The sequence below is a fragment of the Grampus griseus genome (genome assembly GCF_964374135.1).
Source record: "Grampus griseus genome assembly, chromosome: 3".
Classification (NCBI taxonomy): Eukaryota; Metazoa; Chordata; class Mammalia; order Artiodactyla; family Delphinidae; genus Grampus; species Grampus griseus.
Window position 1 is genome coordinate 40,525,845 of NC_139019.1, and position 11,656 is coordinate 40,537,500.

Below are 11,656 nucleotides of genomic sequence, written 5' to 3' on the forward strand. Positions count from 1 at the left end.
TTATTAATAACACAAGGCTTTAAGAAAGGTATGAGCTCCTTAAGTGAGTAAAGAGACTCTGGCTTAATTCCATTTTTCCAGTCTTACTACTGACCAATGGTTGCTGATTTTCTAATTATACTTTGCTCTTATGTCTTTTCTAGCAATAATAATTCATTATTTAATTCAGGATGAATTCAAAGTCAAGATGCTGGGTTCCTTAGCTTTATGGCAATATTTGCACAAAGGAAAATCAGTTAAAATCTCAGTAGGTAATAACCGTAATAATTGTTCTCCTGGCATGTCTGGCCACTGGGAGTACACCTACAGAACAGCTCATTGCTGTTTCACATCCATCATAAAGTATCAGAGCTAAGCACGCATCCCATGTAAACTTTTAATGAGGTTTCTAGTACTCTCATGGCCTTCATTGTTCAATACAGCCGAACAGCCTAAAATGTGTGAAGCCCTGTTTAAAAAACAAAAAAAAAACACCCAGAAGCCCTAGGCTCTGCCCTCTAGGGGCTTACATCTTTAATCAGTAGACCACATTTGCACACGGCTAGTAAGAAATGTGTTTAAATGATATGCTTGCTATGCACTCACCATTGTGCTAAGTACTGCGGAAGTTTTAGAAGCATAAAACATGCCTCATCATCAAAGAGGATGCAGTGGAGTTAAAGACAAGATAAATGCTAGAAAGGAGATCAGCAAGGACTGGAAAGATCAGAGAAATGTTCAGGAGGACGTGTGCCTTTAGCTAGGACTTGAAGGATGGATAAGATTTGGGTTGAAGAAAGGCATTTAGGCAAGAGGCTAAGATAAACAAAGATGTGAAAGCAAGAGTATGGCAGTCACAGAGGATTCACAAGGGGGTTCCCCCCCCTCCCTTTTTCTTTTGGTCTTCTTAGATCCATCTGACGGGGACAAGGTTAATATTATTTGAAAGAATTTTGCCTCATCTACATGGACTTCCTATGAAAACAGCAAGACAAGGACACCTTTGAATGAGGGAACTGTGATAACTCAGTGGAATGGAAGTGTCTGTGTCTGGGGAAAAAAAGCAGTCAGAAGGATAATTACAAAACAGTGTGTAAAGTGCTTCCATGGGAACATACAGTCCTGGGGCAGGAAGATTCCCAGGAAGACATGACTCCATTTATTTAGCTAGGTGACCACACACATACACACACACACACACACACACACACACACACACACACACACACACACACACACACACACACACACACACACACACACACACACACATCACAAATCTGGTTAAACTTGGCTGCCAATTATACAGACTGTGAGAGTGCAGAACATTACAGGTAATGTCCAGTTTTCTCATCCTTCTCCCTGGCTTCATGCTCTCCAGTCCAAGTGCTCCCATAATTCCACACAGAGTCTCCTCATTGGCTGCCACCAAAAATCCACTCCTGCTCAAGCATTTCTTGAATTTATTACCTTGTTACACAGTCATGAAGAGAGTTGCATTATAGAACATGTGACTTTCCGTCATTTGGGTGGATCCACCAGTACTAGTCTCTCCTTTCCTTCCCTCCAAGAAGTGAGAAAGTTCTTTGCTTATCTAGCTCAAAAGAGTTCCACACATATCGTTGGAATCTTGTTCTAAACCCCACACTTTCCTAAACAGGACGTTTGTCTAAGTGAATTCTAGTGAATGTAATTTTCTCCACCTTATTAAAATTCCCCCTAAGTGAAGGTGAAAAGGGGAACATTCACAGTCTTTCAGTTTTTACCAAGTTCTCCCCCAAAGGAAAAGGTAAGGAGAAGACAAAGCATGATGACTACTTAGCACTCCGTTCCCCTTCACACCACACCTACTTCACCACACAGGCCTAACTTCCCCCATTCTTCTCCTCTGGCCTTAGAGAAATCCAGGCTCTAAAGGTCTTATTGGAATCCTCTTCCAGCTTTGCCTCTTTATTCATTTGAGGGGTCTTGCCGACTCAGCCCAAACAGACAAGGTCTTCTCTGGCAGGTCTAGCAGGTTCCAGCAGTCTCCAAGAAACCTGGAGAGAAGTCTGTGAATGTAGCACTATTGTCAATACAGTGAAAACAGCACTAGGCTTAAGGGAGCCCCAAGAAGGGGGTGAAACTCCTAATCTAAACCTTGTGCCACATTTTCTTCATACTCAGAGTCAGAGACCACTCTGGATATTATTAAGTGGGCACCCTGCCCTCTGCTGCACCTCCCTCTAGAGCCTCATCCATATACAAGAAAGGGTTAGGTGTCTATAGGAGCACCTTTGCTCATAGTGCTGTAGCAGTTCACCTCTTTGACTTCTTTCCCATTTCCTGACCTGAATTTCTGGAAAAGCAATGGTTTTTCCTGCTAGCAGGCATTTGCCACAAAATGTCTCTTCTCTCCATTAACAAAACGACACTGCATACCAGGAAGTCCTATGTATGTTTTATACTGACAGATGTTACCACCCATCTTGTTTGTGATTCAACACATACCTACCTTCTATCTGAAATAGCCAATATTAAACAGTGTACTTTCCCCAAAGGCTGTACTGCCTATCTCAGAATGGTTTCCATAACTTTTCTCTAAATTTCAATGGAATTTCCAAAATCATCAAAATTTTTAGCTAATCCAACAAATCCCTAATCACAGTGTAACCCTGCACAGTGTACCGCCACAGTTTGGAAGTCATTACAAGGCTGTACTCCTGGTTCAGCTCTGCCCCTTAATTCAAACGACACTGGACAGGACCCCAAATGAAACACAGATGTCAAATAGGGAACCTGGAGATCTATTTAAACTTGGACAGACCCGAATACTATAGGACTGTGAAAAGCAGAATCCTCCCCGTGATTCTTGTGAGTGCTCAGGACTGGCTTCCTTGAGCTTCTGCCTCTTTGCTCCCACACATCAAACCAGGCAGAAGGCCCAGTTTGTTTACCAGTTTCTACAAAAATCTACTTATAACCAAACATTTTTGAGTTTAGAATCTTTAGGAGGATTTGGGGAAGAACCACACCTCATCGTTCTCCATCTTCCTTTATTCTTCGTCTCTCTCTCGCTCGCTCTCTCTCTCTCTCTCGCTCGCTCTCTCTCTCTCTCTCTGCAGAAACAATAGAAGAAAGGAAAAGAAACATGAAGGCAGAGAAAATGGGCCCCTTAAAGAGGAAACAAGGGCATATGGTAAATTAGTGGGGTAAAGCTGAGTCTCTCCAATAGAAGTATTTGGGGTAAAGAGTCCTGGTCCTAATATTATTAGGTGGAACCAACAAAGGGAAATACATGACTGGTGATTGAACTTGAATCTATTAGGTTGAATCACCTGCTGTTGCTAATATTCAATTGTTTTTCTCCTATGGAAATAACAATGCCATATGATTCAACCAAACCTAAATAACCAGACAAATCAGCAGATGATTACTCAACCTGAGGAGAATGGTGGGAGATTAACTGTTTGTACATGAGTCATTTATTTCTTGCCTAGTAGTTTTAAGTTAATGAAAATACAAGCAGAGATTAAAATTACCACTAAAGCATGAAAAAATCAACTGTATTTATTTCTTTACATCTTTAGTATTTGTATGCATATATTCAAATATATACTTTATATTAAATGTGTATGCATATTTTAATTATGAAATCAAATGTACTATCTGACAATCGCATTAATAATCAAGCAAGTGGCTATTAGGAGGGCCAGGTAAATTTCTGTAATTTGTATATATATCCCACAACATGTCCAAGTTCTATGGAGGATAGAGTGGAGAGATGTCACAACTGTCATTCAGCCAAGGCCAGGGAATAAAATAATAAATGAGTCCTATATCAGATCTTTTTCTTTGCCCTAAACTGAAAATAAGGTGGTGGGAACTGCCAGAATTCAGCATAGGAAAACTGGTAGATGGAATCTGTGATCAACTGGAAACACAACTCTTATCAGAGGAAAATATTGCCCATGGAGGCACAGACATTGTTATTCTTCAACACAGCTCACAAATGGAATGGGATTCTGTGCTAGTGAGTATAAAGTATTATACTACCATAACTATATATATGGCTAGCTTGAGAATTTCTGTTTTGCAACTTCACTTGCTCCAAGAAATGACAAATTGAAGTTTAACGAATCCAATAATTTTTGGTCTTTGTTTATTTCTTCTTCAAAGAAAAAGAAAGAGCAGAAACTTCACAGTTGGGAATAGAAAATACCTTGTGGATATGGATTTTACTGCAAGCTATGCATCTGAGTTAAAGATGTTAATGCCAAATTCGCCCACCAAGATCAAAACTTCTACAAAACTCTTCCAGCTGCAGCATTTATGGCTCCAGGTTTTGTTTCAGAGAGTGAGGAATATGTTCCAGCATTATGACCTTATTTCTCTTTCTTGCCTGTTGTAAGTATAACCATAGTCTGCTCTTTTAATGCTATGGAAATGTTCAGTTGGCATTGTTTTTTCAACAACCATGGAAACACCTGCTTCCAAATTAATTTATAATCTACTTTGCACCTATGGCGGCAAGCCACATTCCAGTTTATTTTTTTAAGGATTTTGGTATAAAGCATATAAGAAAGTTTATAATGTCTGCTCTTTCTCTTTTCTGCTCCTCATGACATAATGTTGGCTTTTACACTATTTTATGTCCAGTTTTTTAAGATGTTAATAATGTGTAAAGATATGTGATATGTTGGAATATATGTAAAGTTTTTTCTCAGTCTTTCAAATCATATCCCAACAGATATTGTACACAACACATACTTTTCTTGCATCTTGGTCCCAATTTCTCTTTTTATTTGGCCAGAATAAACCATGCAGTAAAGTATCTTTGGAGTTACTTTAATGAAGAAAGAAATCTCAGTGTGCCCTCAATTTCACTAACTTCAAATGTGATTGACTCACTTCTGTAAAAATATTTATTTCCCCTTAGATTTTACGGTAAGGAAAAGGGAAGATGTGTTTAATACATTCCAGATGATCCTATGGAAGAAGGATTATGAAAATCAATTTAACTACTGTTTCCTTGGCTTTGCTTTGTTGTCTTTAAAAATTACAGGAGCACAGAATTTAATAACTAAAACAACATTTAAGGTATTTTAAATATTATGCTAAGACTTGTATCGGGATTAACATTAGTATATGTTAATTTTTGAATATTTTTAAATACTTTATGAAAGTAAATATTCCTTTCTCACAATACAGAAAACAACAAAAAACAAAAAAACAAATCATTCTTTTTTTGCTGAACCAAGATGGCGGAGTAGAAGGACATGCTTTCACTCCCTCTTGTGAGAACACCAGAATCACAACTAGCTGCTGGACAATCATCAACAGGAAGACACTAGAACTCACCAAATAAGATACCGCACATCCAAAGACAAAGGAGAAGCCACAATGAGATGGTAGTGGGGGCGCAATCACAGCAAAATCAAATCCCATAACTGCTGGGTGGGTGACTCACAGACTGGAGAACACTTAGACCACAGAAGTCCACCCACTGGAGTGAAGGTTCTGAGTCCCACGTCAGGCTTCCCAACCTGCAGGTCCAGCAACGGGAGGAGGAATTCCTAAAGAATCAGACTTTGAAGGCTAGTGGGATTTGATGGCAGGACATTGACAGGACTGGGTGGAACAGAGACTCCACTCTTGGAGGCCACGCACAAAGTGGTATGTGCATCAGGACACAGGGGAAGGAGCAGTGACCCCAGGGGAGACTGAACCAGACCTACCTGCTAGTGTTGGAGGGTCTCCTACAGAGGCAGGGTTGGCTGTGGCTCACTGTGGGGACAAGAACACTGGCAGCAGAAGTTCTGGAAGTACTCCTTGGAGTGAGGCCTCCCAGAGTCTCCCATTAGCCCCACCAAAGAGCCCAGGTAGGCTCTGGTGTTGGGGTGCCTCAGGCCAAACAACCAACAGGGAGGGAACCCAGCCCCACCAATCAGCAGTCAAGTAGATTAAAGTTTTACTGAGCTCCGCCCACCAGAGTAACAGTCTGCTCTACCCACCACCAGTCCCTCCCATCAGGAAACTTACACAAGCCTCTTAGATAGCCTCATCCACCAGAGGGCAGACAGCACAACCAAGAAGAACTACAATCCTACAGCCTGTGAAACAAAAACCACATTCACAAAAAGACAGACAAGATGAAAAGGCAGAGGGCTATGTACCAGATGAAGGAACAAGATAAAACCCCAGAAAAACAAATAAATGAAGTGGAGATAGGCAACCTTCCAGAAAAAGAATTCAGAATAATGATAGTGAAGATGATCCAGGACCTCGGAAAAAGAATGGAGGCAAAGATCGAGAAGATGCAAGAAATGCTTAACAAAGACCTAGAAGAATTAAAGAACAAACAAACAGAGATGAACAATACAATAACTGAAATGAAAACTACACTAGAAGGGATCAATAGCAGAATAACTGAGGCAGAAGAACAGAGACGTGACCTGGAAGACAAAATGGTGGAATTCACTGCTGCGGAACAGAATAAAGAAAAAAGAATGAAAAGAAATGAAGACAGCCTAAAAGCCCACTGGGACAACATAAAACGCAACAACATTCGTATTATAGGGGTTGCAGAAGGAGAAGCGAGAGAGAAAGGACCAGAGAAAATATTTGAAGAGATTATAGTCAAAAACTTCCCTAACATGGAAAAGGAAATAGCCACCCAAGTCCAGGAAGTGCAGAGAGTCTCATACAGGATAAACCCAAGGAGAAACACACCAAGACACACAGTAATCAAACTGGCAAAAATTAAAGACAAAGAAATCTTATTGAAAGTAGCAAGGGAAAAACGACAAATAACATACAAGGGAACTCCCATAAGGTTAAAAGCTGATTTCTCAGCAGAAACTCTACAAGCCAGAAGGGTGTGGCATGATATACGTAAAGGGATAAAAGGGAAGAACCTACAACCAAGATTACTCTACCCAGCAAGGATCTCATTCAGATTCGATGGAGAAATCAAAAGCTTTACAGACAAGCAAAAGCTAAGAGAATTCAGCACCACCAAACCAGCTCTACAACAAATGCTAACGGAACTTCTCTAAGTGGGAAACACAAGAGAAGAAAAGGACCTACAAAAACAAACCCAAAACAATTAAGAAAATGGTCATAGGAACATACATGTCGATAATTACCTTAAACGTGAATGGATTAAATGCTCCAACCAAAAGACACAAGCTTGCTGAATGGATACAAAAACAAGACCCATATATATGCTGTCTACAAGAGACCCACTTCAGACCTAGGGCCACATACAGACTGAGAGTGAGGGGATGAAAAAGATATTCCATGCAAATGGAAATCAAAAGAAAGCTGGAGTAGCAATACTCATATCAGATAAAATAGACTTTAAAATAAAGAATGTTACAAGAGACAAGGAAGGACACTACATAATGATCAAGGGATCAATCCAAGAAGATATAACAATTATAAATTTACATGCACCCAACATAGGAGCACCTCAATACATAAGGCAACTGCTAACAGCTGTAAAAGAGGAAATTGTTAGTAACACAGTAATAGTGGGGGACTTTAACACCTCACTTACACCAATGGACAGATCATCTAAAATGAAAATAATAAGGAAACAGAAGCTTTAAGTGACACAATAGATCAGATAAATTTATTTGATATTTATAGGACATTCCATCCAAAAACAGCAGATTACACTTTCTTCTCAAGTGCACACAGAACATTCTCCAGGATATATCACATCCTGAGTAACAAATCAAGCCTCAGTAAATTTAAGAAAATTGAAATCATATCAAGCATCTTTTCTGACCACAACGCTGTGAGATTAGAAATGAATTATAGGGGAAAAAATGAAAAAAACACAAACACATGGAGGCTAATCACTACGTTACTACATAACCAACAGATCACTGAAGAAATCAAAGAGGAAATCAGGAAATACCTAGAGGGCTTCCCTGGTGGCGCAGTGGTTGAGAGTCTGCCTGCCGATGCACGGGACACGGGTTCGTGCCCCGGTCCGGAAAGATCCCACATGCCACGGAGCGCCTGGGCCCATGAGCCATGGCCACTGAGTCTGCGCGTCCGGAGCCTGTGCTCCGCAATGGGAGAGGCCACAACAGTGAGAGGCCCGCGTACTGCAAAAAAAAAAAAAAAGTAATACCTAGAGACAAATGACAATGAAAACACGACAATCCAAAACCTATGGGATGCAGCAAAAGCAGTTCTAAGAGGGAAGCTTATAGCTATACAAGGCTACCTCAAGAAACAAGAAAAATATCAAATAAATAATCTAACCTTACACCTAAAGGAACTAGAGAAAGAAGAACAAACAAAACCCAAAGTTAGCAGAAGGAAAGAAATCATAAAGATCAGAGCAGAAATAAATGACATAGAAAAATGAAAATAATAGCAAAGATCAATAAAACTAAAAGCTGGTTCTTTGAGAAGATAAACAAAATTGATAAACCATTAGCCAGATTCATAAAGAAAAAGAGGAGAGCACTCAAATCAATAAAATTAGAAATGAAAAAGGCGAAGTTACAACAGACACTGCAGAAATGCAAAGCATCCTAAGTGACTACTACAAGCAACTCTAGACCAAAAAAATGGACAACCTGGAAGAAATGGACAAATTCTTAGAAAGGTATAACCTTCCAAGACTGAACCAGGAAGAAATAGAAAAAATGAACAGACCAATTACAAATAATGAAATTGAAACTGTGATTAAAAATTTTGCAACAAACAAAAGTCCAGGACCAGATGGCTTCACAGGTAAATTCTACCAAACATTTAGAGAAGAGCTAACACCCATCCTTTTCAAACTCTTCCCAAAAATTGCGGTGGAAGGAACACTCCCAAACTCATTCTACAAGGCCACCATCACCCTGATAGCAAAACCAGACAAAGATACTTCAAAAAAAGAAAATTACAGACCAATATCACTGATGAATATTGATGCAAAAATCCTCAACAAAATACTAGCAAACAGAATCCAACAACACATTAAAAGGATCATACACCACGATCAAGTGGGATTTATCCCAGGGATGCAAGGATTCTTCAATATATTCAAATCAATCAATGTGATAGACCATATTAACAAAATGAAGAATAAAAACCATATGATCATCTCAATAGATGCAGAGAAAGGTTTTGACAAAATTCAACACTCATTTATGATAAAAACTCTCCAGAAAGTGGGCATAGAGGGAACCTACCTCAACATAATAAAGGCCATATACCACAAACCCACAGCAAACATCATTCTCAATGGTGAAAAACTGAAACCATTTCCTCTAAGATCAGGAACAAGACAAGGATGTCCACTCTCGCCCCTATTATTCAACATAGTTTTGGAAGTCCTAGCCTCGGCAATCAGAGAAGAAAAAGAAACAAAAGGAATACAAATTGGAAAAGAAGTAAAACTGTCACTGTTTGCAGATGACATACTATACATAGAGAATCCTAAAGATGCCACCAGAAAACTAGTAGAGCTAATCAATGAATTAGGTAAAGTTTCAGGATAAAAAATTAATGCACACAAATCTCCTGCATTCCTATACACTAATGATGAAATATCTGAAAGAGAAATTAAGGAAACACTCCCATTTACCACTGCAACAGAAAGAATAAAATACCTAGGAATAAACCTACCTAGGGAGACAAAAGACCTGTATGCAGAAAACTATAAGACACTGATCAAAGAAATTAAAGATGATACCAACAGATGGAGAGATATACCATGTTCTTGGATTGCAAGAATCAACATTGTGAAAATGACTATACTACCCAAAGCAATCTACAGCTTCAATGCAATCCCTATCAAATTACCAATGGCATTTTTTACAGAACTAGAACAAAAAATCCTAAAATTTGTATGGAGACACAAAACACCCCGAATAGCCAAAGCAGTCTTGAGGGGAAAAAAACGGAGCTGGAGGAATCTGATTCCCTGACTTCAGACTATACTACAAAGCTACAGTAATCAAGACAATATGGTACTGGCACAAAAGCAGAAACACAGATCAACAGAACAAGATAGAAAGCCCATAGATAAACCCACGCACCTATGGTCAACTAATCTATGACAAAGGAGGCAAGGATATACAATGGAGAAAAGACAGTCTCTTCAATAAGTGGTGCTGGGAAAACTGGACAGCTACATGTAAAAGAATGAAATTAGAACACTCCCTAACACCATACACAAAAATAAACTCAAAATGGATTAGAAACCTAAATGTAAGACTGGACACTATAAAAGTCTTAGAGGAAAACATAGGAAGAACACTCTTTGACATAAATCACAGCAAGATCTTTTTTGATCCACCTCCTAGAGTAATGGAAATTAAAACAAAAATAAACAAATGGGACCTAATGAAACTTAAAAGCTTTTGCACAGCAAAGGAAACCATAAACAAGATGAAAAGACAACCCTCTGAATGGGAGAAAATATTTGCAAACGAATCAACAGACAAAGGATTAATCTCCAAAATATATAAACAGCTCATGCACCTCAATATTAAAAAGAAAACCCAGTCCAAAAATGGGGAGAAGACCTAAATAGACATTTCTCTAAAGAAGACATACGGATGGCTAAGAAACACATGAAAAACTGGTCAACATCACTAATTATTAGAGAAATGCAAATCAAAACTACAATGAGGTACCACCTCACACCAGTTAGAATAGGCATCATCAGAAAATCTAGAAACAATAAATGCTGGAGAGGGTGTGGTGAAAAGGTAACCCTCTTGCACTGTGGGTGGGAAAGTAAACTGATACAGCCACTATGGAGAACAGTATGGAGGTTCCTTAAAAAACTAAAAATAGAATTACCATATTATCCAGCAATCCCACTACTGGGCATATACCCAGAGAAAACCACAATTCAAAAAGACACATGCACCCCAATGCTCATTGCAGCACTATTTACAATAGCCAGGTCATGGAAGCAACCTAAATGCCCATCAACAGATGAATGGATGAAGAAGATGTGGTACATATATACAATGGAATATTACTCAGCCACAAAAAGGAACAAAATTGGGTCATTTGTAGAGATGTGGATGGATCTATAGACTGTCATACAGAGTGAAGTAAGTCAGAAAGAGAAAAACAAGTATCATATATTAATGCATATATGTGGAACCTAGAAAAATGGTACAGATGAACTGGTTTGCAGGGCAGAAATTGAGACACAGATGTAGAGAACAAATGTATGGACACCAAGGGGAGAAAGCTGTGGCGGGGAAGGGGGTGGTGGTGTGATGAACTGGGCGATTGGGATTGACATGTATACACTGATGTGTATAAAACTGATGACTAATAAGAACCTACTGTATAAAAAAAAAAAAAAAAAGATAACATTCTTTTCTCCTAGTTAATGTTTTCTCTTTTCTGTTAATTTTCATGGCATGGGATAGCAGGCCTATCCTATATTTACAACACTGCTTTTCCAGTGTTGTCTGAAGAGCCATGTTTTGGAAACAGTACATCTGAACTTTTTTCTATTAATATAAAAGTCTTTGTATTTCAATAGGGTAATATATTCTACTTATAGCTATTTTAGTGTGTTTTTCTTTTCAGTCTCTTCACGTTTTTCTTTATTAAAATGTCATGTTTACTTTCTTGTATATTCATTCCTCCATATTCATGCATTAAATCATTTAAAATATTTATTAAGCAAAAAAAAAAAAGAAAAGAAAGATGCTCA

At 38.7% G+C, this 11,656-nt stretch overlaps 1 long non-coding RNA gene across 1 annotated transcript; it reads right to left on the reverse strand.

Moving 5' to 3' along the window:
- Nucleotides 1-1,458: 1,458 nt before the first annotated feature.
- LOC309821348 lies at nt 1,459-5,872 on the reverse strand. The gene is made up of 3 exons (XR_014296597.1): nt 5,693-5,872; nt 2,994-3,077; nt 1,459-2,018 (listed from the first exon to the last, which is right to left on the reverse strand). It is a non-coding gene; the product is annotated as an uncharacterized lncRNA (long non-coding RNA).
- Nucleotides 5,873-11,656: the final 5,784 nt, after the last annotated feature.